We start from the raw sequence: 22,771 nt of genomic DNA on the forward strand, positions 1-22,771 counted from the left end.
ATGGTGATACCCGGATGCACCAATGAGTATCGCCTTAAATTCTTCTACGCTCGACCACCTTGAGGGCCAGTGCTGGGGGGGGAAAGATGTGATGCCAAAAAATTAATATTTTTTATTTGGCATTGGTATTGTTTTCTTCTATGTTTGATAAGAGTTTGAGTATCAAGTGATAGCCTAGCGGCTCTCACTTCTTTCTATTTTCTAAGATATTGTATGGGATTGAGAGGATGAGTGGAATGGATCATTGTAAATACCATAGGTATGAATTATAAATACCTTGGTATGGGGTGAGAGTTATTTGTGTATGGGATATGATGGGGTTTTTAGAAAATAGGAAGAGTGAGTCATATAAAGAGGTGGGCTCATGTCCATGTCTTCCAATAATATAAGAGAGATCACATGCCAAGTGTGTGGAAGGCATGTGGAGGAGTGTGGACTCAAGAGGAATCCTTCTAGAATTCCTATGTGGAATAAGGAGGATGTGGACATATGGAAAAGAGAGGGTCCCTATGGGCTCCATGTGGGGAGACTCTTGACTTCCTCCATATTTTAAGAGTTTTGAGCATCTACACATGGCGAGAGTAGTCAAACAGGACATGGATGGTGACATACGGGCTTATGTGATTTATGGGGAAAAGAATCTACAAGCAGGAATTGTAAATGGGTGAAGGACGGTGACAAAATCTCTATAAAAGGAGTCCTCCTCTCCCTTGTTCATCATCGCTTCCACCATTGGGCCTCATGTTGCTGTAGCTCTAGTCTCCTCAAGCCTCTTCCATGAGCCTTCTCTCCCTCTTGTAGATATTCTCTTATGTAGACTCTTGAGTCAATCTCTCTCTAGTTTATTCTCTCTCTATGAGTAGTCTTGGAACTTCCGCTCCCTCTTGTATGTATGAAACCTCTTCTTCTCCCTTGTGTTTGTAGTATTTTGAGTGTATTTGAGTGGAGTCGTACTCTCATGGCAATGAAAGTCACTTTTTATCATTTTCCTTGAGTCTCCATTCCTATGTTCTTTTCTCTCTCTATTCAAGTCTCTAAAGTAGTTCTTGTTCGGCCACTCACTGTGCACACATGGTCCACCCGTTTCTCGAGCCACCATGCAAGCTTCTTTCTCTCTTTTAGGCAAATTCTAGGGGTATTGCATTGTTGGATAATTGTGGAGTCTTGAGGGAGTAGTTTGCTTAGATGAAATCTGCATGGGCAGATGGCAGTTAATATAGCAGTTAGACCCCCTATCAGTATTTGGCCTATAACTTTCTCCTCGGTGGTCCGATTTTAATGAAACTTATATCAAGCTCTCTTTAAGGGTCTCCCTCCCATGTAATTAGTTTCTTGCATTGTGTCCAGGACAAGAAGTCATGAGTCTCTGTGTATGATTGTTTATTTCTATGGCAATTTTCACCCCCTTTCAGTAAACTGTCCATATCTATTCAACCAGTTATCTGTTTTCAATGAAACTTATATCAACGTGAAGCTCTCTTTAAGCTCTCCCTTCCATGTAATTAGTTTCTTACATTGAGTTTAGGACAAGAAGTTATGAGTCTCTGTGTATGACTGTTTATTTCTATGGTAGTTTTTACCCCCTTTCAGTAAACTGTCCATATCTCTTGAATCAATTATCTGTCTTCAACGAAACTTATATCACTACGTAGCTCACTTCAAGGCACATCCCTGTATGTACTTTAATCTGTGATATCAGTTCTGTGGTGGAAGTTATAGACCTCTGTGTTTTCTAGCAGTTTGTAGAATGATTTTGAGCCATTTCTAGAGGCTTCTATGAAGGAGGTGCCATGTTTCCCCGAAATTTACCCATCTAGCCAAATCGGCCCCTTCAAGCCCCTAGATATATATTAGTTCATGTCATGTTGAGCCAAAATATCTTCTTCCAACAAGGCATCACTCTTCTCTTTGGCACCGACCGGCTTGGTGAGATTATGGCCTCTGCAGATCCTTTTCTTCTCCCGATGCTGGACTACAATGTCACTTGGGATGTTACCATATTCATCCTCCTCTAAGGGAAGCAAGGAGAAATATATGTTGAGGTTTTCTTTGCATGAAAATATTTTCTTCATCTCTCTTTGCAAGTGATAAGGGCCTCTATCATTAAGATTGGCAAGAGCAGGAAACTAAGGGGTGCATGAAGTTTCATTACCCCCAACTTCATGTCACAATAGCAATTGTCGAAATTTGTGAGAGAGAATGAGAGAGGGGGGGAAGAAAGAGGGAGAGAGATAAAAAAAGGTAGAGAGGGAAAAAAGGGAAAAAACAAAAAAAAAGGTAAAGGAGGGGTTGTGGATGCTGAGGACATTGTGCAAAGGGAAAAATGAGGTGAACAAACTAGGTGCCGCATAGACTTGTGAGGTCAATGTGCAAGGATGCAAAACATGAAGATAATGCACAAGAGATGTAATGGCTGTATTCACCTAATGTTGACTGTGAATGTGAGTGGGTGCATTGGAATACCAAGGACTTGTAAGCTGTTGGTGCATGGGGGTGATATGCCTACCGTACAGACTCACCTAGACTTGGACTTGATGATTATGTGGAATCCAATGGAGACAAATTTGGAGCAGTAGAAGGATACTGTGTCATTAGCTAAGCAGAGCAGGTCTTGAGTGTGTGCCTCGTCCTAGTTGTCAGGGGTGTAATGGCACTGTGGCATTCATTGTGATGGAACTCTTTTGAGGTAAGGCATGTGGGTTCTTGTGTGGCTCTAACTAGGGTGGAAATAGGTTCTTGTGGTATTGTGACCCTTGATGTAGTAGGCGGGTTATGCTCGGGTAGCACTATGGGTTCTCTATTTGAGTAAGGTGCCCTTTGATGGTGTGCATGTGGGCCTAGAGGAAGGTTCTTGTGTAACTGCCCCCTTTCTCGAGGTCAATTCTTGTGTTGCTTCTTTGATGATCTGGGAAATCTTCTCATTGAACGGTACTATTCGAGGAATCATCGTACTCTAGGGGCTTGGGGGCTTGTTCATCGTGCAATAGGCTCAAGGGTAGGTTCTTGTGAAACTGCATCCAGAGTTGACGCAGGTTCTTGTGTCACTACCTTTTGAACCCCAGCAAGTTGGGATCGCATATTCGGTGCCGTCAAAAATTTATGTGGCCCTCTTGCCTTGGTAGTAGCCCTCAGTTTGAGCTTTGTGGCAACCCAGCGCTTGTAGGGCCATTGTGCTTGGAGTGGTGAATTTGGCCTTGGCAATCGAGGCAATTGGGGCATCAAGCTCTTCTATTAGATGGGGTTGCCCATGTTGGTGTAGGCCAAGAAGAGATCAGAGACCCTTCCCCTACTTCGGTCCTTTCGGGCTATTGACTTCTATTGAAGTGGCGTTGTACACAGAGAATGGATTCTTGCATCTATTGTTCATGGCATTTCTAGGTGGGCAGTAGGGGTGGTAGAGTAGCTTGTGGCACAGCCCTGCTATCACTACAATTAGAACTTTGTACTGTCCAGACCTGGACTTCCTTCCGAGGGTTGGAGCCAGGAGCGCTGGAGGTTGTTGGGGCCTTGGAATTGCCTTTGTTCAAAATTTCTTTGCCTTTGGCGGGTGGTGGTACAATGGGGGGGTGGGATGAAGTTTACAAAGAAGAATTGTTGCAATCCTCCCCCCGTTTGTGAGAGATGTTGTTCTAGCCCTCCAGTCAATTTGGCAGTTCATGTTCTTTGATGGCTTGGTGTTTCATCTAGGCTGCCTCAGCCTTAAGCTTCCACCCCAAAGTCTAGGCTGAAGAGGATGCAATTTGTGGCCACTTTATAAGATGTTTGCTAGGCCCACAAGGTTGCGATGAGCTTGTGCTTCCAGTTGGTACAACTAGCTTCGACGATGCAAGTTATAATCTTGCAGCATGTTTTGTTTGAGCTCTCAACCAGACTGTTTGCCCTGGGGTAGTATGGCATCGACTTCCTATGTATAACCATGAATTCACTAGTCAAGATTGCTACTTGCCCTGTGCGGACCTTGGCAAGTATAGCTTTGGATTGGGGGCCTTCACATTATGTAGTTCATGTCTCTTGCCCTTGTGGCCATGGGAGCTCTCTGGAACACTGGGACATGTTGATCCTCATGTAGGAGGTAGTGTAAAGAAAGAGGGAGAGAGATAGGAGACTCAAGTTCAGCTTTCTTCACAACACACAAAAGAGAGAGGACACAAGGTTGGAGGGTGAAGCCTTTCTTCACTTTTGCACACAACAACAATACAATAGAAGAGGGAAATACCCTATATGTCAAAACCTAGAATACGTGGTTCATATGTGAACCCAAACCAAAAACATACGTGGTAGTCTAACTACACCACGAGTACAACTAACATAGGCGGTGACATAAATGATAGTCATCCAGGAGATATGTCGGGGATAGAGCTTGATATCTTAACACTCCCCCTCAAGCTCAAATCCATCTCACGTACACCAAGCAAGCTCCTAAATCTGCGAAGCTTCTCGGTACCCAATGCCTTCGTAAAGATATCAGCCACCTGATCCTCAGTGCTGACATAGACAAGATCAATCTCACCAGCTAGAACCTTCTCTCTCACAAAGTGATAATGCACCTCAATGTGCTTCGTTCTAGCATGATAAACTGGGTTATTAGCAAGCATGATGCTGCTAATGTTGTCACAATGAATGACAACTGCTGCATGAACTGACTGTCCCATATCTGCAAGTAGCTTCCGTAACCAAGCTACCTCACATGCAGCCATTGCTGCACCCCTGTACTCAGCCTCTGTGCTCGACAAGGCAACTGTTGGCTGCTTCTTGCTGCTCCAACTGATGGCACCACTCCCAAGGGAAAACATAAAACCACTAGTAGATCTCCTGTCTGAGACACTACCAGCCCAGTCAGCATCTGTGTATCCATGTACCTGTAATGCACACCCAGCTTCATAAAACAGTCCATAATGCAATGTGGACTTCACATACCGCAGTATGCGCCTAGCCGCATCCAAATGTGGCTTCCTTGGTGCCTGCATAAACTGACTCACCAGCCCCACAGCATAGCTCAAATCTGGTATGCCCAAGAAGTAACGCAGCTCTCCCAAATCCTTCATCTCAAATTTCTGCTTCAACAGCAGCTTCACTTCATTAATGTCTGCATCACTATCACCTGTAATAATCAAGTCATCAACATAGATGACTATAAGCACAATCCCTCTGTTTGTCCTTTTCACATAAAGTGAAAAATCTGAATTGGAAATCTGAAATCCAATAGTGACAAGATATTGCCCTATCTTGTCTGACCATGCCCTCGGTGCCTGTTTTAAGCCATACAAGGCTTTGCGCAACCTGCATACAAAATCGGGGTGTGCATTATCCTCATAACCTTCTGGCTGCATCATATAAACCTCTTCCTGCAAGTCACCATGCAAGAAGGCATTTTTCACATCCATCTGATGCAAAGACCATCCCTTTGCAGCAGCCATAGCAATTACTGCTCTCACGGTTGCCATCCTTGCAACTGGGCTGAAAGTTTCCTCATAGTCAATTCCATATGTCTGTGCAAAACCTTTGGCAACCAATCTTGCCTTGTACCTGCTAACAGACCCATCAGCATTGTGCTTTACTTTGTAAACCCACTTGCAGCCAATAGCCTTCTTATCATGAGGCAAAGGCATCAAATCCCAAGTGTGGTTTGCATCCAAGGCAGCCATCTCTTCATCCATAGCTGCTTCCCAATTTTTATGCCCTGCTGCATCCTCAAAACATGTGGGCTCTGGCTCCTCTAGAACCTTGACCATATAAGCATACTGATGTGCTGTATACCCATCATATCTCAGCCTGTCAACTGGATACTTAATACGAGTGGACCTCCGTACAACTGGATCAGTTGCAGGAGTATTTAAATCATGCCTGCTTTTCCTTGCACCAGGTGTAACAACAGAAGGAATCCCAAGTTCCTCATCAAGGCTCATTTCAGAGCCACTTGACTCTCCATCAACATGAGAGCTACCAGCAGACACATCAAACACTGAAGCATGGTCCACTTTTTCTTTTCCCTTATGTGATACCTGCACAACACTATCAGGACTGCCATGTGACGATTCACTAGATCTCAATCTCCCTGTCCATGCATTAGATCCACTAGTAGAGGACTCTCTGGGTCCACTCAAGGCTTGAGATTGCTGCTCTGCATTTATTGCAGCATTCCCATTTCCTGCATCTGCATCTCCTACCATAACAGTTGGTGCATACCAGCTGCTCATTTCATCAAAAACAACATCTCTGCTCACTTGCATTTTGCGGGTGGAAGGGTTATAACAGCGATACCCTTTCTGATGCTGAGCATATCCAATAAAGATGCATTTTTCTGCCTTTGGATCCAGCTTTGTTCTCTTCTCATCAGGAACATGAACATAAGCTATGCAACCAAATACCTTCAAGTGAGAAATATCTGGTTTTTGGCCTGTATACATTTCTTCAGGCGTCATGCCATGGACAGCTGCAGTGGGGGTTCTGTTCATAATATAAACAGCAGTTGCTACTGCTTCAGCCCAAAAATAATCAGGCATGTTTTTCTCATTTAGGATCGCTCGTCCTACTTCTGCAATATGCCTGTTCTTCCTTTCTGCAACCCCATTCTGCTGAGGGGTAGACCTGCATGAGTACTTCCTTTGAATTCCCTGTTCTTTCAGATATTCACAAAATTCTTCTGAAAAGTACTCTCCCCCTCCATCAGATCTTAGCACTTTAATATGCACACCTTTCTCTTTTTCAACCATGGCCTTAAAACCCTTGAAATGGCTGAACACTTCACTTTTGTGCTTCATAAAATAAATCCACACCTTCCTAGTGTAGTCATCAATAAACGTCACATAATAATGGCATCCACCAATAGAAGCAGCTTTGGTTGTCCAAACATCTGAATGGATCACTTCCAAAGGTCTTCTGCTCACCTTAGCATTTTTGGGAAATGCATGTCTGGCCTGCTTACCCATTTGGCATGCTTCACATACCTTTTGCATTCCCTCAACTCTGAATTTAGGCAAACCTGCAACAATGTTTTTCGTTTGCATAGATTTCAGCCTTTGTATATTCACGTGCCCAATGCGCTTGTGCCATATCTCAATATCTGCAATGACACCTCTCCCATGCGCAAACATAGCAGCTTTCACCTCAGGCATATCAACATCCAAGGTGAACATTCTTCCATTTTTGTTGCCTTTCGCAACCAAGCGGCATTTATTTTTCAAGTCCTCAACAAAGCATCCATCAGGATTAAATCTAACCTGCAGACCTTGCTCAACCATCTGGCCAACTGAAACCAGGTTCTTAGTGATTTTTGGAACATGAAGTACATCTGCCAAGTACTTTGTTTTGCCATCCTGCATAGCCAATGGCACTTTACCAACCTGCGTAATTGGGTGCGCAGTATCATCACCTGTTTCAACATAACCTGGCTTATCCAAATTTCTGACATCATGAAACCACTCACCATGACTGGTCATGTGGTTAGAGGCACCTGAATCAACATACCAAACATCATTGCAAGCTGCAGCATCTCCTGACATGGAGTTAACCATATGCTGCATCACAAAAAGGTGCTCATTTCTGTCGTCACCATGCCCACTTGATGATGCATAGTTGCTTTGCTGCAACTTTCCACTTTTGATGTCATTCTGCTTTTTATAGCATGTATTCTCCTTGTGTCCAGGCTTTCCACAATAATAGCATTCTATGCTGCTATTTACTTGCTGGTTCCTTTGCCATGAACCACGGCCTCTTTGGCTCCCCCTGCCTCTAGAACTACCACGTCCTCCTCCATAGGACTGGTTTTCCTGTTGTTGCTGTTGGTTCTGATTTCCTGCACGGCCACCAGAACGGCCTCTTCCTCTACCTCTGCCTCTACCTGTATTCGAGTAGAAAGCAGTCTCTTGAGAAGTTGAGGTGGCTGAACCACCATTCCTTTGCTCTTCACTCAGCAAGAGAGCAATAAGTTCCTGAAAATCAGGAAATGTTTCACGGACTCCAATGGATGTCCGAAATTGTGCATAATCTTTCCCAAGACCATTCAAGGTCACGGACACTAAGTCCTCATCATCAACAGGTGCTCCAATGGAGGCAAGAGAATCTGCAAGGCCTTTCACCTTCAAGGAATACTCATTTATATTCAGATTTTTCCTTTGCACATTGTGCAACTCCTGCTTTAGCTGCATCTTTCGTGCTTTGGTATTTGTGCTATACAGCTTCACCAATGTATCCCATGCCTCCTTAGGCGTCTCTAGATCCTGTATATGCACAATCATAGAATCTGAAATGCTAACGGACAGCCAATACAGGCATTTTCTGGCTTTTTCATGCCATTCTTTAAAGGCCTTCAATTCAGCAGGAGTGGGAGCAGCACCCAAAACTGGTTCTGCAGTTTCACCACTGATGTAATCCCAAACTCCCTTTCCCATAAAGAAGTTTGTCATCCTGAACTTCCATGCTTGGAAGTTGTTCTTGTCAAGCTTCTCACTGACAATGGTAGACAGATTCTCAGACATTTTACAAATCACGAATTGCAACAGCAACCTGTAAACACAGCAAATGCCTCACAAGGGCAAATAGCAAAGCTTCTGCGAAAAGCCTCACAGGGGCAGATCTGCAACACTGACGAAAGTGGTATTTCACCACACAGTCACTTCCTCGTGACGATTTTGCATCAACAGGCAACAGGCATGAATCTGCAACTCCCAATATCTCTGCACATAGGCATACGATGCAATTTCTGTGGCACCTTTCCACCGACTAGCCGCGCGGTGGTCGCACAGCAAAAACAAGGCCTTTTCCTGAGTGCCTGCGAAGAACTTCCGCCTTCAAAACGGGCCTCGAAATGGCCTCAAATCAGAAAAATAAATTCACCTAGGGCTTTGTCCTCTCCCGCAGCATATATTGCGCTCTCGCCGCACCGCGAAGGGCCTCTCAATCTGAAGCAGTGCACTCCTGCACTTCTGGCTGTGCTACCTGCAGAGATTTGCTCCCAAACTCGAAATAGGAAAGCTACACTGGTCCTCTTACCAGGACACCACAAACTTGGCTTTCTTTCTTGAGCTCCTTACCACGAACAAGGCTCTGATACCATGTAAAGAAAGAGGGAGAGAGATAGGAGACTCAAGTTCAGCTTTCTTCACAACACACAAAAGAGAGAGGACACAAGGTTGGAGGGTGAAGCCTTTCTTCACTTTTGCACACAACAACAATACAATAGAAGAGGGAAATACCCTATATGTCAAAACCTAGAATACGTGGTTCATATGTGAACCCAAACCAAAAACATACGTGGTAGTCTAACTACACCACGAGTACAACTAACATAGGCGGTGACATAAATGATAGTCATCCAGGAGATATGTCGGGGATAGAGCTTGATATCTTAACAGGTAGTGACTTATGATGCCACATCCCTCCTCGAAAAGGTAATAGTTGGAGGGACCGTGGTCCTATTCTGGCTCCTCCCAATCATTGGGTAGTTCCTCCACCAACACTTGATTGATTGGAGTTATACGAGGCAGGGGAGGTCGCAAACCTAGTATGGGTGGTGGTAAGGGAGCCTATTTGCCCTGTATTGCCTTGAATTGGCTAGAGGGGTACCTTGCACATTTATCAGGTTGGGTGGGGCCATTAAGGCTAATGGGGGTCTCGCTTGATAAATAGGTTGGTGAAGGACCCTTGGGAATCGGCATTGGGAAGTGTCATGGTTTTTTCATCTATAGCAGTGCGCATAGCAGAGCAATTGCCTTGCCTTATGGTGGCGGGGGCACTCATTGGAGGGGTGATTGCCATCGCATACCCCACACCACATGTTGTTTATCCTAGGAAAAAAATGGGGGTTACTTGGTATTCAACTCCATCAGAGGTATCACAATCACTAAGGTCTTCCAATACGAAGCCTACCAAGAAGGAGAACAATGAGCCCAAGGGCTTGGATATGAGTGAGTTGGCATCCAACCTACTGAATCAGCTCGGCTAGCAGTGGAAGTCAGGGATCTCCAAGGAGAAATTACCGTTAAGCTACAAAGGCAAGCAAGTAGTAGCCAAGCATCATTGCATTTGATCCAAGCATAAATAGCTTGAAACAATAGCTCGTCGGCGAGCTATAAAGACAGGGTGCCAAAAACTTTTTTCCAAGATGGCATTTTGGGGTTTCATCTAAAGGTACTCATGTTTGTAGCCGTTTTCAAGATTTTTGGGCCTTATAACCTCATTTCTAGTGTCAAAGAGGTCAAATTGTGCATGTATCAAAAGTTTTTTTTTTCCCCAATGAATTTATACCCCTCTAGCAACATAGTTGAAGTTTTGTTTTGTTCCAAGGAATTTATACCAATGGAGTAACGATGGTTATCCATAGGTCAAATATTTGAACATCTATAATTTCTAGTTTTGTGGGAGATGTGTTTGTTTGTATTGGGTCCTCTGCATGTAAGAATACAAGTTGTGCATATAATAGTATGTTAAATTTCTCCCAATGCTAAATGCATAGCTCTGCTTAAATTTTCCCATTAAAAAGAATCATTATGGTTGAGTCAACTCAATCCTTGTAGCTAGAGCTCAAGGTGGTTGTAAAAGTTCTACACCATACGATCTTTAATCGCATGCCATGAGCTATAGAAAAAATTTAATAAAAACTCACAAAACTCGCAAAAACTTACTTGCAAAATGCCAAGCCCACTATAAGCCTAGCAACTAAAGGAATGGGGGCCAGATACATCGTCCTGGCTACCAATTATTTCATCAAATGGGTGGAGGGCCGAGCCATAAAGAAAGCTAATGCGCATTCCACAGCTAAGGTTTTTAAATAAACCAATCATAACACGGTTTGGATGTCCATTAGAAGTAGTCAGTGATCAAGGAACTCATTTCCTCAATGAAACAATCGCACTCCTAACTAGCGAAGTCATGATTGTACATAGGAAATCCATGCCCTATTATCCTAGAGTAAATGGCCTAGGCGAAAGCTCAAACAAAATGTACTGCATGATTAGAACTTGTACATTCGAAGCCAATCATACTGACTGGGAGGACAAGCTCATCGCAGGACTATGGGCCTACCGAAAATCTTACAAAGTGGTGACGAACTACACCCCCTTCAACTTACCCTTTGGGGTAGAGGCAGTTATGCTACTGAAGTATGTAGTGCCTAGCCTTTGGATCACAATCAAGGAAAGACTCACCAAAAATGCCTTAGCTGAGCACCCAACCGATCTTGAATGGCTAGATGAGACAAGATTGCACACATTGTATTGCCTTCAAGTGGAGAAAGCAAGGCATAAAAAATGGTTTGATTGCAACCTCAAGAACAAGGACCTTGAAGAGGGGGACTTGGAACTCCTTTATAGCATCTGAAACACCAAGCGCAAACGAAAATATAAGGGCATGGCACGTAGTGGAGATTACTCCACAAGGCACATGTTGGTTAGCCACCCTAGATAGGGTCAAGATGGAGGGTTACCTCAATGGTAGAAAATTGAAAAGATATTATGATTCACTCACCCTATAGACCCTCCAGGCCATACACTAAGAAAAATATCTCAAGGCCAAGATAGCTCGGATGAAACGCCGGGCCATCGAAGAAGCCAAGATATGTAATGCCAAAATCAGACAAAGAAAACAAATGGCTTTGTTTAAGGCTAGAGTAGAGCACCTAGGCCCGACTGATGAACTAATGGTAGATCCGTCTAGGTTGATTGTCCAACTGCAGGGCCTGAGTACAAGCATCAAGCCACTCATGGATCCAAGAGTGAGTCATAATTTCATCTCTTGCAAGGTATGGGAAGCATTAAAGTAACCCCTAAACCTTAATGTTGCTTTTGTTTGGGTTATCAAAGGCCAAATCTTAAGTACCTTGGGGTATGTGGACTTGAAACTAACCATTGTCTGCCCAGTGGTAGAGACTCATTTTTATGTTCTTCCCACAGAGATGACCGACAAACAGATGATACTAGGGAGGACCGTTTGATCTCTGGAGAAGGTTGTTGGGCCGCCCATGGTTATGTGAGGACTACGTTGGAGGGGCCATGCTGGTCGCTAGTCATTGGGCATTGTTGTTTTGCTAGCTTTTGGAATTGTAGAGGTGGAAGGATCCGCTAAGCTACATGGACGTTGGAAGGAGTAGTCTGTTGTTGTAGTTGTTGTTAGGCGGCCGTGGTTCTTGTTGTAGTAAGAGGCATCAAGGTCGTATGTGATGTGGGTTGGAGCACCATTTGAGTTGGGACTTGTGCTATAGAAGCCCATGAGAGCCATTATGGCGTAGGTCTGGGAGGATGGTGGCTGCTCATCTCTAGCTGCTATAGCAAAGGCTTTTGGAATCCTTGGCACTGAGTTGGATGAGTTTCACAGTTGGGTTGTTGTACGCCATGCTGAAGCTAGAGGACAATAGTCATGAAGCATTGGAAGCACCATGATTAGATCACGTTTCTTAAAGGAGGGATTTGTTTTGTCAGCATGGAGCTCATTTGGCCATTGTGGAGCCATCCCTTGTGTAGGTCATGCTGTTGTAGAGAGGTGTTGCATTACGAGTCGGCCGTTGTGAGATGAAATTTGAAGCTTGGTTGGTCTTTGTGTTGAAGCATCGTTTGTAGAGGTTGCCAAGGTTAATATTCATTGTTGCTTGGCATGAAGCCATTGAAGAGGAGAAAGATATCATCTCATGCAAGAGGTGTGGTGGAAGCCCATTGGCACTATCATTGTGTTGCGTAGTCAAGCGTGATGGAGAATTTTATTTTCGCTCAGTGATGATGGCGTTACTATGAGAGACGTCTGAATCTGTTGTGAGGCTATGCTATGGAAGTCACTGTGGCTGACATTGTTAAAGGAGACGCCGGCGCAGTTGGTTGTTGCTTGCATGCGTTTTAGCTAGAGCCACTCTTAGTTGGAGAGGTCACCATAAGTCTACACTTTTTGTGATAGCAGGGCTTGGAGCTAAGTGCATAGAGAGTCATAAAGAGGGTGTCACCTCTGTTGTGTTTGTTGGCTTTTCGGTCCCGCTTGCCTTGTCTATAAAGTAGTGTAGAGACTTGGTCCTATGTTGCAATGGAATATCCACCACTACTTGCTCTTCCAAAATGGCTAAGCACTTCTTTACAACTGAACTGAGAGAAAATCTCTCATGAAATACCCTTGAATCCCTCAAGGAACAAAAAGAAGGAGGAATACTAAAATGAAGATAGCTCTCTGTCCTCCTTTTGAATCTCTTGAAGAGAAGAATAACAACCTCACTAGAAATTCTCAAAGAGCAAAGAAATGGAATGAAAAAGAATTCTCTCACCAATAAAAAGAACATATCTCACTCTCCATAGCTTGGAACGATGAGCTTTCTGATGCAAGTTGGACAAAAGAAGGGGCTCTACAAGAAGACCTAGAGAGGATGAAGAAGATGCCTCAAATGGAGGGTTTATTACCTTGACAAAGCAAGGGCGTGCATGCCTTGATTGAACAAGGGCTTGCACTCTCTCGAATAGAAAACTATCGATGGATGAACCTCATAGATCTCTCACTCAAAGATGGAGGATGCCTCGTACAAGGAGGGCTTCACACTCATGAAGAGAGTGGGAGCACCATCAACTCTAATGCCATGATGGAGTAGGGGGGGAGAGAGAGAGAGAGAGAGAGAGAGAGAGAGAGAGAGAGAGAGAGAGAGAGAGCACATGGTATAGCTACCTATACACTATTTTGTATTGAACATAAACACGAATTTACACATCAGAACCCCTTAGGGTTAGGAATAGGGTTTGCTCCTAATTCCGCATCTAGATGGTGCAATTTACACCATCCTTAACATAAATAAAAAACCCTTATCAAAGTAGTCTTGGGTGAAAAGAGCAATAATAATTACCAAGAACTAGTAATTAAATAAGCTACTACTGATTGAACTAGTTCAAGGTATCACATGTTATGAAGTCCTTATAATATATAAGTCAAATACTAAACATCTTAAAATCCAGAAAGTGCATTTTGGTTGGATATCATGAGCATAGTAAACCGTACAAACTATATGATCCGAGGAAAACAATCACCTCAAGAGGTGTGTTCAATGAAGATTTAGAGTGGAAAACATCAAACACAATTGTATCAACAAAGGCAAAATATATAAGCCATAAGTTGAAAACATAGAAGAGAAAGTAAAAGAATCTCAAAAACTACAAGATCCTAAAATTACAAGAATCTCAAAAACTACAAGATCCTAAAATTGAGAAACAAAAGTTGATATATATACAGATTCAAGGAAAGGCTATTCAGGACAACCTAACAATACATATCACAAAATCCTTCAAGCTATGATTCTACATATGACTTCTTTTTCAAATATCCTAGCCTATGTGGTTGTCCCACTACTATACCTCTGTTGTCGAATTAGTTTGGCATCGGGCACCAAAGGTATCTTATGTTGACACAACTCAAGAGGAACTCCTCGTTGTAGGTCAGTGTAACTCTAGGAAAAAGCTTTCTCATACCTAACAAATGAATCTCTTGTAATGTTTAGTTGCTCGGAAGAAAGATTGGCATTAATCACTACCATTGCAAGGTATTCTTTTGTTCTGATATTTAGTTCTTGTGTTGGCTCTAGTACTAACTGCTCAGTACCGAGTCTTGTAATAGTCACTGGTATTTCAACTAACTCGTGTTCCCCTTCAATGTCTTCAATGAAGTTACTTGGAAAGAGGTATTTTTGCTTAGCAATCTGCTTGGCAGCTTTTGTTTGATGTCTACAACCACTTGAAAAATGTCAATCTCACCAACAGGTAGGATTTGTAACTCCATCAATCATGATTCAACATCTTGAGGGAATGGATCTGTGACCTCCAAATTCTTTGGTCGACAGCTACTCAAAACCTTCTGAGAATTAAAAGGAATGCACACATCTTGACTATCTATTTTAATGTCATCTCTTTTAAACCTCAAACATGGAGTACTTTTGCACTTTTAAGCCAAGGTCATCCCAATATTATTGGATAGGCATGCCGATCCATGGCAATCACAATAAAACTAATTGTATAATAGATTCCACCTATAGAGATGATAACATCCTATAACATACCTTTTGGTTCAACCAATCTTTGATCTACCGTATGTATTCAAAAAGGTGATGGCTTGTAGGACTTAAACTTTAGCCTCTTAACAATTTCTTCCAAAATGATATTCACTCTAGAACCACCATCTACTATCACTTCTGGTATAGTTTTTTTCTTAACCTTGATGGTGATCAGTGGCACTTCCTCATCAACTATTGGAGTGTCAATTATAGCTATAGTGGCTAAAGAATCTACCTCTTTTGGTTTCTTGGATGATTCTTTGATCTATCGGGCGAAGAAATCCCAACAATATGAAGCTATTCGCATTCACTTAGCAAGTGTCAAACTGACTTTCATGTTCTTGAATATTTCCCATGCTTGGGCTAGCTTTGTGCCAGGTTCTATTGAAGCACTTAGTTATTTATGCCGCATTTACCATAGATTTTGAGGATTTCCCTTGCTTAGTAATAAACTGTTGAATTTGTTCAAGCATTTCCATTGCTGGAGCTTCCCCTTTTAACTCCCTTGCAATTTTAGGAGCTAACTCCTTTTGAGCCTTCCAATATCTTTACTTAAAGAATCTATGTATTCAGTGGTTGTAAGAAGTGATCCTTTTGATCGAGTAATCACTTGGGCATCAACTGCATGTGAAATATTGGCTACAACTACTCGGCATTCTGAATCCACTTCTTTTCTTTCCATCTTAGTTTTGAGAAATTTTAAATGTTCATCCCATATTGGACAGTAAAAAAGTAGATGATTTTATCCACAACAAAAACACTTGATCTTAGATGGGTCTATTTTCTCCTTACAATTTTTATCTTTTTCCTTCTGCATGGGAGGTGGTGGCTTACCGTTCAACCTTGATTTGTTGACGCTTGGTAATTTTTACCATTGAACCAACACTCTGATTCATCATGACCAAACTTGGTACAAGTATTACAATATTCAGTTTTGCAGTTCTTTTCTAAGTGTCCACCTCTGGAACATTTATTACATGGTTTCTCACTATTGCCTAGTTTTCCTTGAATGCCCAATTCTCTTAAGGCCTTCTTCAACTCAGTTTTGAGCTTATCTTTCTTTGCTGGCATCTCCTAATTGCCACTATCAGACATTGCATATCAATCAAAAAAATATCCAACGGGCTGAACTATCTCTAAGAAAATTTTATTCATGTACACGGGAAATAGTCCATGTACTCATCTATTGTGGCACCTTTGATATGGTAAACTTGGAAAAAACTCTACAACTATCTATATGGATCTACTCGTCTATTGTGGCACCTTTGATATGGTAGACTTGCAAAAAACTCTGCAAGTAACTATATGCATCTTCGGCATCAGTGCCTTTGAAATTTTAAAAATTTACCTTAATGTTGGTGCTAGACTTAGATTTTTCCTCCCCATATCCTGAGTAGATAGGTCTTCCACTCGGAAGGATTGAGTCACTAGTCTTCCACCTATCATACCTACCTTCATGTGTATGACATCATTGTTGTCTATCCCGCACTCGGTTGGTACTATCTTTAGGCCTTAGTGGTACTAATTGGTGTACGTTTGTAAGCCGAGTAGAACTTATGTCCATCGTAAGAGAAGCTTGGGAAATTTGCCTTAGCTACTCCACATTCACTTCAGGTCTTTGGTGGCGTCTCTCTCCATCAAAGGCACATCACTCTTCTTGTTGATTTTTTTCGTCCATCTGTTGTAGTTGGCCTTCTTCCTTCGTATCTTTCTCGATGTAATTCCTCTAGAATAATAGTCAATTACTATCAAAGTCATTCTCTTTGCTCTTTGAGTTGGTCTTCACATTCATTTTGATGTTCCACAGAGGAAATGGCCATCTGCTTGAAATCCAAGCTCTCCATAGATGACTGCTCAAACTCCACTTGCCACCATGATGGACCTTCATCTGTCAATCTTTTGGGATGCCTCAACCCAAGACCAGTGCTCTGTCCTTTTTAATCTGCATGTTAATCGACTTCCACCCCCAAGGTAGCATGGCCAAGTCTCTCTCCTTGTGCTCATTTCTACTGTGGGATAGTTGATTATTTTGCTAGCCTCCTTTGGGCAATGAACTCCAGTCGCTCCAGTTCTCATGGTATAATGTAACCAATTCCTTTGGCTCATGAACTCTTCGCAACTAGCTGCGTATCTTCTTCTTCGTTCCAAGTGTGTGGTATACAATGACTAAGGTAGAAAGTATCTGATTTGTGATTTGAATACTTTTTATATCCCACATGCCAATCTTCAAGCAAACCACCAAACTACGCCACTCATCTAGAGTTACTTTTGGAGAAATTTCTTGTAGTATCCCACAATTCCTAGCAACTGATTCACTTCATCATTGGTCAACATGAGCCTCACTGACCTTAGTACTAAGCTTACTACCTCTGTTCTCTAAATCTCTTGAACTATCAACTCATCAACCCTTCCCCAACAAGATCGCCAAAAATGTTGACACTTCGGTTTACTCACCCACGACTAACTTTGAAAAGGTGCGAGGTGTTAACCCGACCCTATGCAGTGCTCAGTGAAGATGCGCTCTCTTGCAATCCTAAGTATAATGTGTTCAGGTGATAGAATAGATGACAACATTAACACAGAGTTCGGGGTTAGTAATTCACAAGAGAACCATATGGTGACGGGAGAATACCAAGTTACACACACTTAAATAGAATTCTAAGTGCAATTCACGATCAAAGACAAGTATATAGACGAGCGGAATCAACTTATATTAATATGCTTAGAACCAAGCTGCCTCGGCCTGCAATGAACACTCAGTGTCTTCCTATCCTAGCAAGCTTAGGTGGGAGGAAGAGAACTCAGCACACTGCTCTCTTGTTCTCTTCTCTATCCCCCTGTTACAACCGCATCACATCTAAGCAAAACTACCTTCTAAGAGTGATAGCGCTTGGTGCATCATGTTGCTACTGTTGATTGGTGGGTCCACCGCAATCTCTTGCACCTTTGCTGTGCAAAATGGTGCTCAACCCAGGACGCTTCACCACTTCCAAGTAAGTTGGTACTCGGTGACTACACTTCGAACCCTATTGTGTTAGCCTGACCAACATGCATATTAATCTTCCTATACTAATCCCATGGGGCTTGCTTGAGACTATAAACTTGCAACTCCATGTAGAATTTAAGATTCATTTAATGCAAGTGTAACTCCATACTACATGCAAGAGAGAAAACAAGATGGATTGTCTTCATCTTAATGATGATCAATGAAAATTCTTCAACCTTTTGATTACTCGATTTGTCTTTGGGTGATAGCAATACAAGATGGAATAAAACGTGGTGTCTGAGACATTTCTTTTTTAAGTGCTTTCAAAATAAAGAAAAACAAATTATAGTATTTTTTGGGATCTTGTTTTTTAAAAAGAACAAAAATTTTGCTTATAATTATTTTAAATAATGATACTTTGTTTGAAAGTGGCTATATCTTAAAGTTCTTTAAAGTGGAAAAAGTTTGCCACCTTTTCCTGGTATTACACCTTCATCTTTGTGATTGGTTCAAAAGCCTCCTCTAGTCAATGCTCACATCAATCTTGCCTTGTAGTTATCTACACTCCCATCAACTTTGTGCGTAATTGTGTAGCCCTGAATGACATCCAGTTCCCAAGCTCTACGCCCATGAAATTGACTCATTCCTTGGAATTTCTTGGCTCTCGAAAATTGACAAGCTCTTTTGATTGTGCCACACAACACCTAAAAACTATATGTAGCCTTTTAGGCTTCATGTACTTAGCAATGTTTCTTGCTTCATCCACCAACTTGTTTGGCAATTTTGGCATTTGTTTGGATGATGTGGATTTTGTATCATGATAAAAATGAGATATATCTAGCAAAGAATCAGCAAAATATCTCAAGAATTCTCCTACATTCTATCGACTACTACTCATGCTTGGTAACATGTCATCACATATTCCATATTCTATGGATGTCTATAAATCTTTATCTTTGACATTGTCAACCACTTGCCATGTCTAGTCTTCCATCTGATTTCTCATAAGCATGATGGAAAGTAGCTTGAATTACTTTCTCATCAAACACCACATAATCAGAAGATAATATTTTGTGAGTGTGCAAGATTGTATAGGTTATAAGCTTTATGACCTTCATTTGCATTCCCAACCATATGCACTTCTCACCCTTGGAACTAAACTTACTTCTCTTGTCCACTGACACATGAGCATAGGCATTAATTACTCCAGCAACATGAATCTGCACGTCACCTCCATAGCTAGCCATGTACATGTACTCTTTGCTAACCCTACATTGTTTGATAATTTTATTGACAGCATCTAACTTGCCACACATCATCGAAGGCCCCTCACAGGCTTGTAGTCTGCAGCATATCCCCATCCCCCCAAAAAATGATCCATATTAACAAGATGAGATTCCCACAGGTGTGAAACTTTACCCATAGAGCTGTCTGACACCATCTCACCAATAATCACACCACATTACCAGACTCCCATAGCCAGTTTCTCATTGTGATAGGGAAGCATCTCTTCTCTCTTCTTCATCCACATTTGGAAGCACTGTGCTTGTGGTAGGCTACATGTGCTGCCTCCGTCATGCCCAGCATGCATATCCTGTGTGGAGGATGCACGTGCATCTGACAGTGAATCATGCACCCCATGATTTAAAACAACTGTGACCTAGCACTTTCTTCACACCATTATCAATCATTGCTGTTCTCACCTTCATTGCCACATCCAAGCTACCTGCATTCGTATGCATATCTGCTTAGCAACACATATGGTGAATCATTTGTTGGATCTAGCTTGCAAACAATATTTGCTGTTCGCACAGCGCGCTGCACATCACCGTGGATTCTGCATGATGAAAGCAAGCTCAGCCATGGTGAAGCAATGTGTTTAAATGGCATGCTGATGAGCAGGTCCTCTGCCTCTTCCAACAGTCCTCCTCGCCCGAGAAGATCAGTCATGCATGCATAATGCTCCACGGAGGGGGTTTTTCCATGGTCTCTATTCATAGAGACAAAGTACCGCTTCCCATCAGCAACCAGCCCTGCATGACTGCATGCAGTAAGAACACAGATAAAGGTGATCTTGTCTGGCTTCACGCCTTCCTCCAGCATTTCATTAAACAGTTGTAGGGCCTCTTTGCTATGCCCATTCTGGGCACACGCGGCCATTATGGCATTCCAGGAAACCACAGTCTGCAATGGCACCCCTGCAAACACAGCCCTTGCATCATCTAGATTCCCACACTTGCCATACATATTGATGAGTGCAGTTCCCACTGCCTTTGACTCCCACCCATTGCCAGTAACAGAAGCATGGATCTCTTGACCCTCGTCTAGGGCTGCCACACTGGAACATGCATCCAAAACACAGATAAAGGTAATCTTGTCTGGCTTGTGGCCTTGTGCATGCATTTGACAAAACAATTCTAGGGCCTCCTTTCCATGCCAATTCTGTACACATGCTGCCACCATGGCGTTCCAGGTCACCACATTCTGCAGTGGCATCTCTGCAAACACAGCCCTAGCATCATTTAGGCTCCTACACTTGCCATACATATTGACGATGGCATTGCACACAACTACATCTGACTCCCAACGGTTGCCAGCAAAGGTAGCATGGATTTCTCGACCCTCTTCAAGGGCTGCCATACTTCCACATGCATCCAAAACGCAGATGAAAGTGATCTTGTTTGGCTCGAAGTCTTCTGCCTGCATTTGACCAAACAGATCCAGGGCCTCGCTGCCGTGCCCATTCTGGGCATAGGCTGCCATCATGGCATTCCAGGAGACCACATCCCGATGTGGCATCTCTGCAAACACAGCCCTGGCATCACTTGTGCTCCCACACTTGCCATACATATTGATGAGGGCATTCCACATAACGGTATCCGAGCCCCATCCATTGCCAGCAACAATAGCATGAATCTCTCGACCCTCCTCTACACCTGCCAAACTGGCACATGCATCCAAAATGCAAATGATGGTGACCTTGTTTGGCTCCAAGCCTTCTATTTGCATATAGCCTAGAAGTTGTAGGGCCTCCTTGCCGTGCCCATTTTGGGCACAGGCTACAATCATGGCATTCCAGGAAACCACATCCCGGAGTGGCAGTTCTGCAAACACTGTCCACGCTTCATCCAGGCTCCCACATTTACCATACATATTGACAAGGGCTGTTCCCACAACAACGTGCACCTCCCATCCGTTGACAACGGCTGCAGCATGGATCTCTCGACCCTCTTCTGAAGCTGCCACACTGGCACATGCATCCAAAACACAGATGAAGGTGATCTCATCTGGCTCAAAGCCTTCGGCCTGCATTTGACCGAACAGTTGTATAGCTTCCTTCCCATTTCCATTCTGAGCACACGCAGCGATCATTATAGTCCAAGAATACATATTCCGTTTGACTATTTTGTAAAAGACAGCACGTGCACACTCAAGGCTCCCACACTTGCTGTACATTTGGATCATAAGGTTACCTAGAAATCTATCGCATGTATATCCACGACTGGTGATGTGTTCATGTATGCGTATACCCTCAGACAGGGCGTTGGCTCTGGTGCAGCGCCCCAGAAGAGAGGCATAAGTAGCTATACCAATTTTTGGGCCCAGTTGACCAAGGATCTCTTCATTGAAGTTTTTAGAGAACTCCATGCCACTCAGATGGTGGTTATCTAAGATCTGTGTATGCCAGAACTTGCTGGTTCCTAACTCGCTTAACACATCTGCTGCAATCTTTGCCCACTTGGATCCACCGTATAGCTCGGTCGCCATCCACCTCAAATAGGGCACAGGCAAGGATCCAGGCACCTTTCCCTGGTGCTTGCCAAAGTCTATTTTCGCATGCATACCCCCCTCATCCGAGACATTGGACCTTGTAGGCATGTGACACGAGAGCCTATGTGGTTGCCTTCGATCCAAGGATAGCCATTCAACCGCAAGATGTGGCATGCAGGATGCCCATGATGAATGAAGAGGCATGCAACAGAGCACCACACACATTTTATGAAACAGAGCGCCACAACGCCCTGAGGAGGAGAAAAATCAGGAAAGCATGTTTGCTGGAAGCTGCATTCTCGTATCGACGAAGGCGATGGTAGCTTCATTTGGATGGACTGCTTTGGAGGTGTAAGATAGCTCGCTGAAGAAATATGGGAAGCCACGTTGGAGACGAGATGTTCCTAAGGAAAGGACCTTGTGTGGCAGGCACCGACCGCCGGCGGTAGCCGGGACTCGGGAGCCTGCCCGCTCACCTAGGCATCAAGGGCTAACGGCGAGAGGTGAAAACGATGTGTTGAACGCTCTGTAAGTCATTCAAGTTTCCCGGCTATTCTGTCGAGCCCTGCCCTTGCCGGCTACACCAAGGGTTACTTGAGATCTTTCCCCTCGGCCTGGTACATACCGCCTGAGGGTCCCCAACTTGTGGGTAGCCAAAAAGTGTCATGGTCAAAAACACGTGAATGGGCGCACCCCACTACACTCCGCAATTTCCTGCACTCTATCGTCGAGCAGAAAATGGGATTCTTATGGCAAGAACTAATCTCTAGCACAACACTTGCGATAAGCACCACCCATGCTTTGGCAGCCAAGGCCCCTTGCCCAAAAATGCTAAAGAGGGGTACGACGTGGCTGCTAGCAATGTGGTTCAACAACAGGGCTTTGTAAGGGAGCAATAGAATCCCATAAATGTGATTGGCTCAGCTCACATACAAAAGATAGAGTTGGTGTGTAGAGGCCAAAGTCCACATTGATTTCGACTATTTATATGACATGATTAAATTTTCTTACTA

The 22,771-nt window shown here is 43.2% G+C and overlaps 1 pseudogene across 1 annotated transcript; it reads right to left on the bottom strand.

Moving 5' to 3' along the window:
• Positions 1-18,529: 18,529 nt before the first annotated feature.
• Positions 18,530-21,547, bottom strand: LOC147891614 (pentatricopeptide repeat-containing protein At2g13600 pseudogene; annotated as a pseudogene). The gene is made up of 2 exons (XR_015542532.1): positions 21,461-21,547; positions 18,530-21,338 (listed from the first exon to the last, which is right to left on the bottom strand). The product of XR_015542532.1 is annotated as a pentatricopeptide repeat-containing protein At2g13600 pseudogene (transcript).
• Between the last annotated feature and the right edge of the window lie 1,224 nt (positions 21,548-22,771).

This window comes from Dipteris shenzhenensis, chromosome 17, assembly GCF_047967505.1.
Source record: "Dipteris shenzhenensis isolate YYH24624 ecotype China chromosome 17, Dip_SZ_1.0, whole genome shotgun sequence".
Classification (NCBI taxonomy): domain Eukaryota; kingdom Viridiplantae; phylum Streptophyta; class Polypodiopsida; order Gleicheniales; family Dipteridaceae; genus Dipteris; species Dipteris shenzhenensis.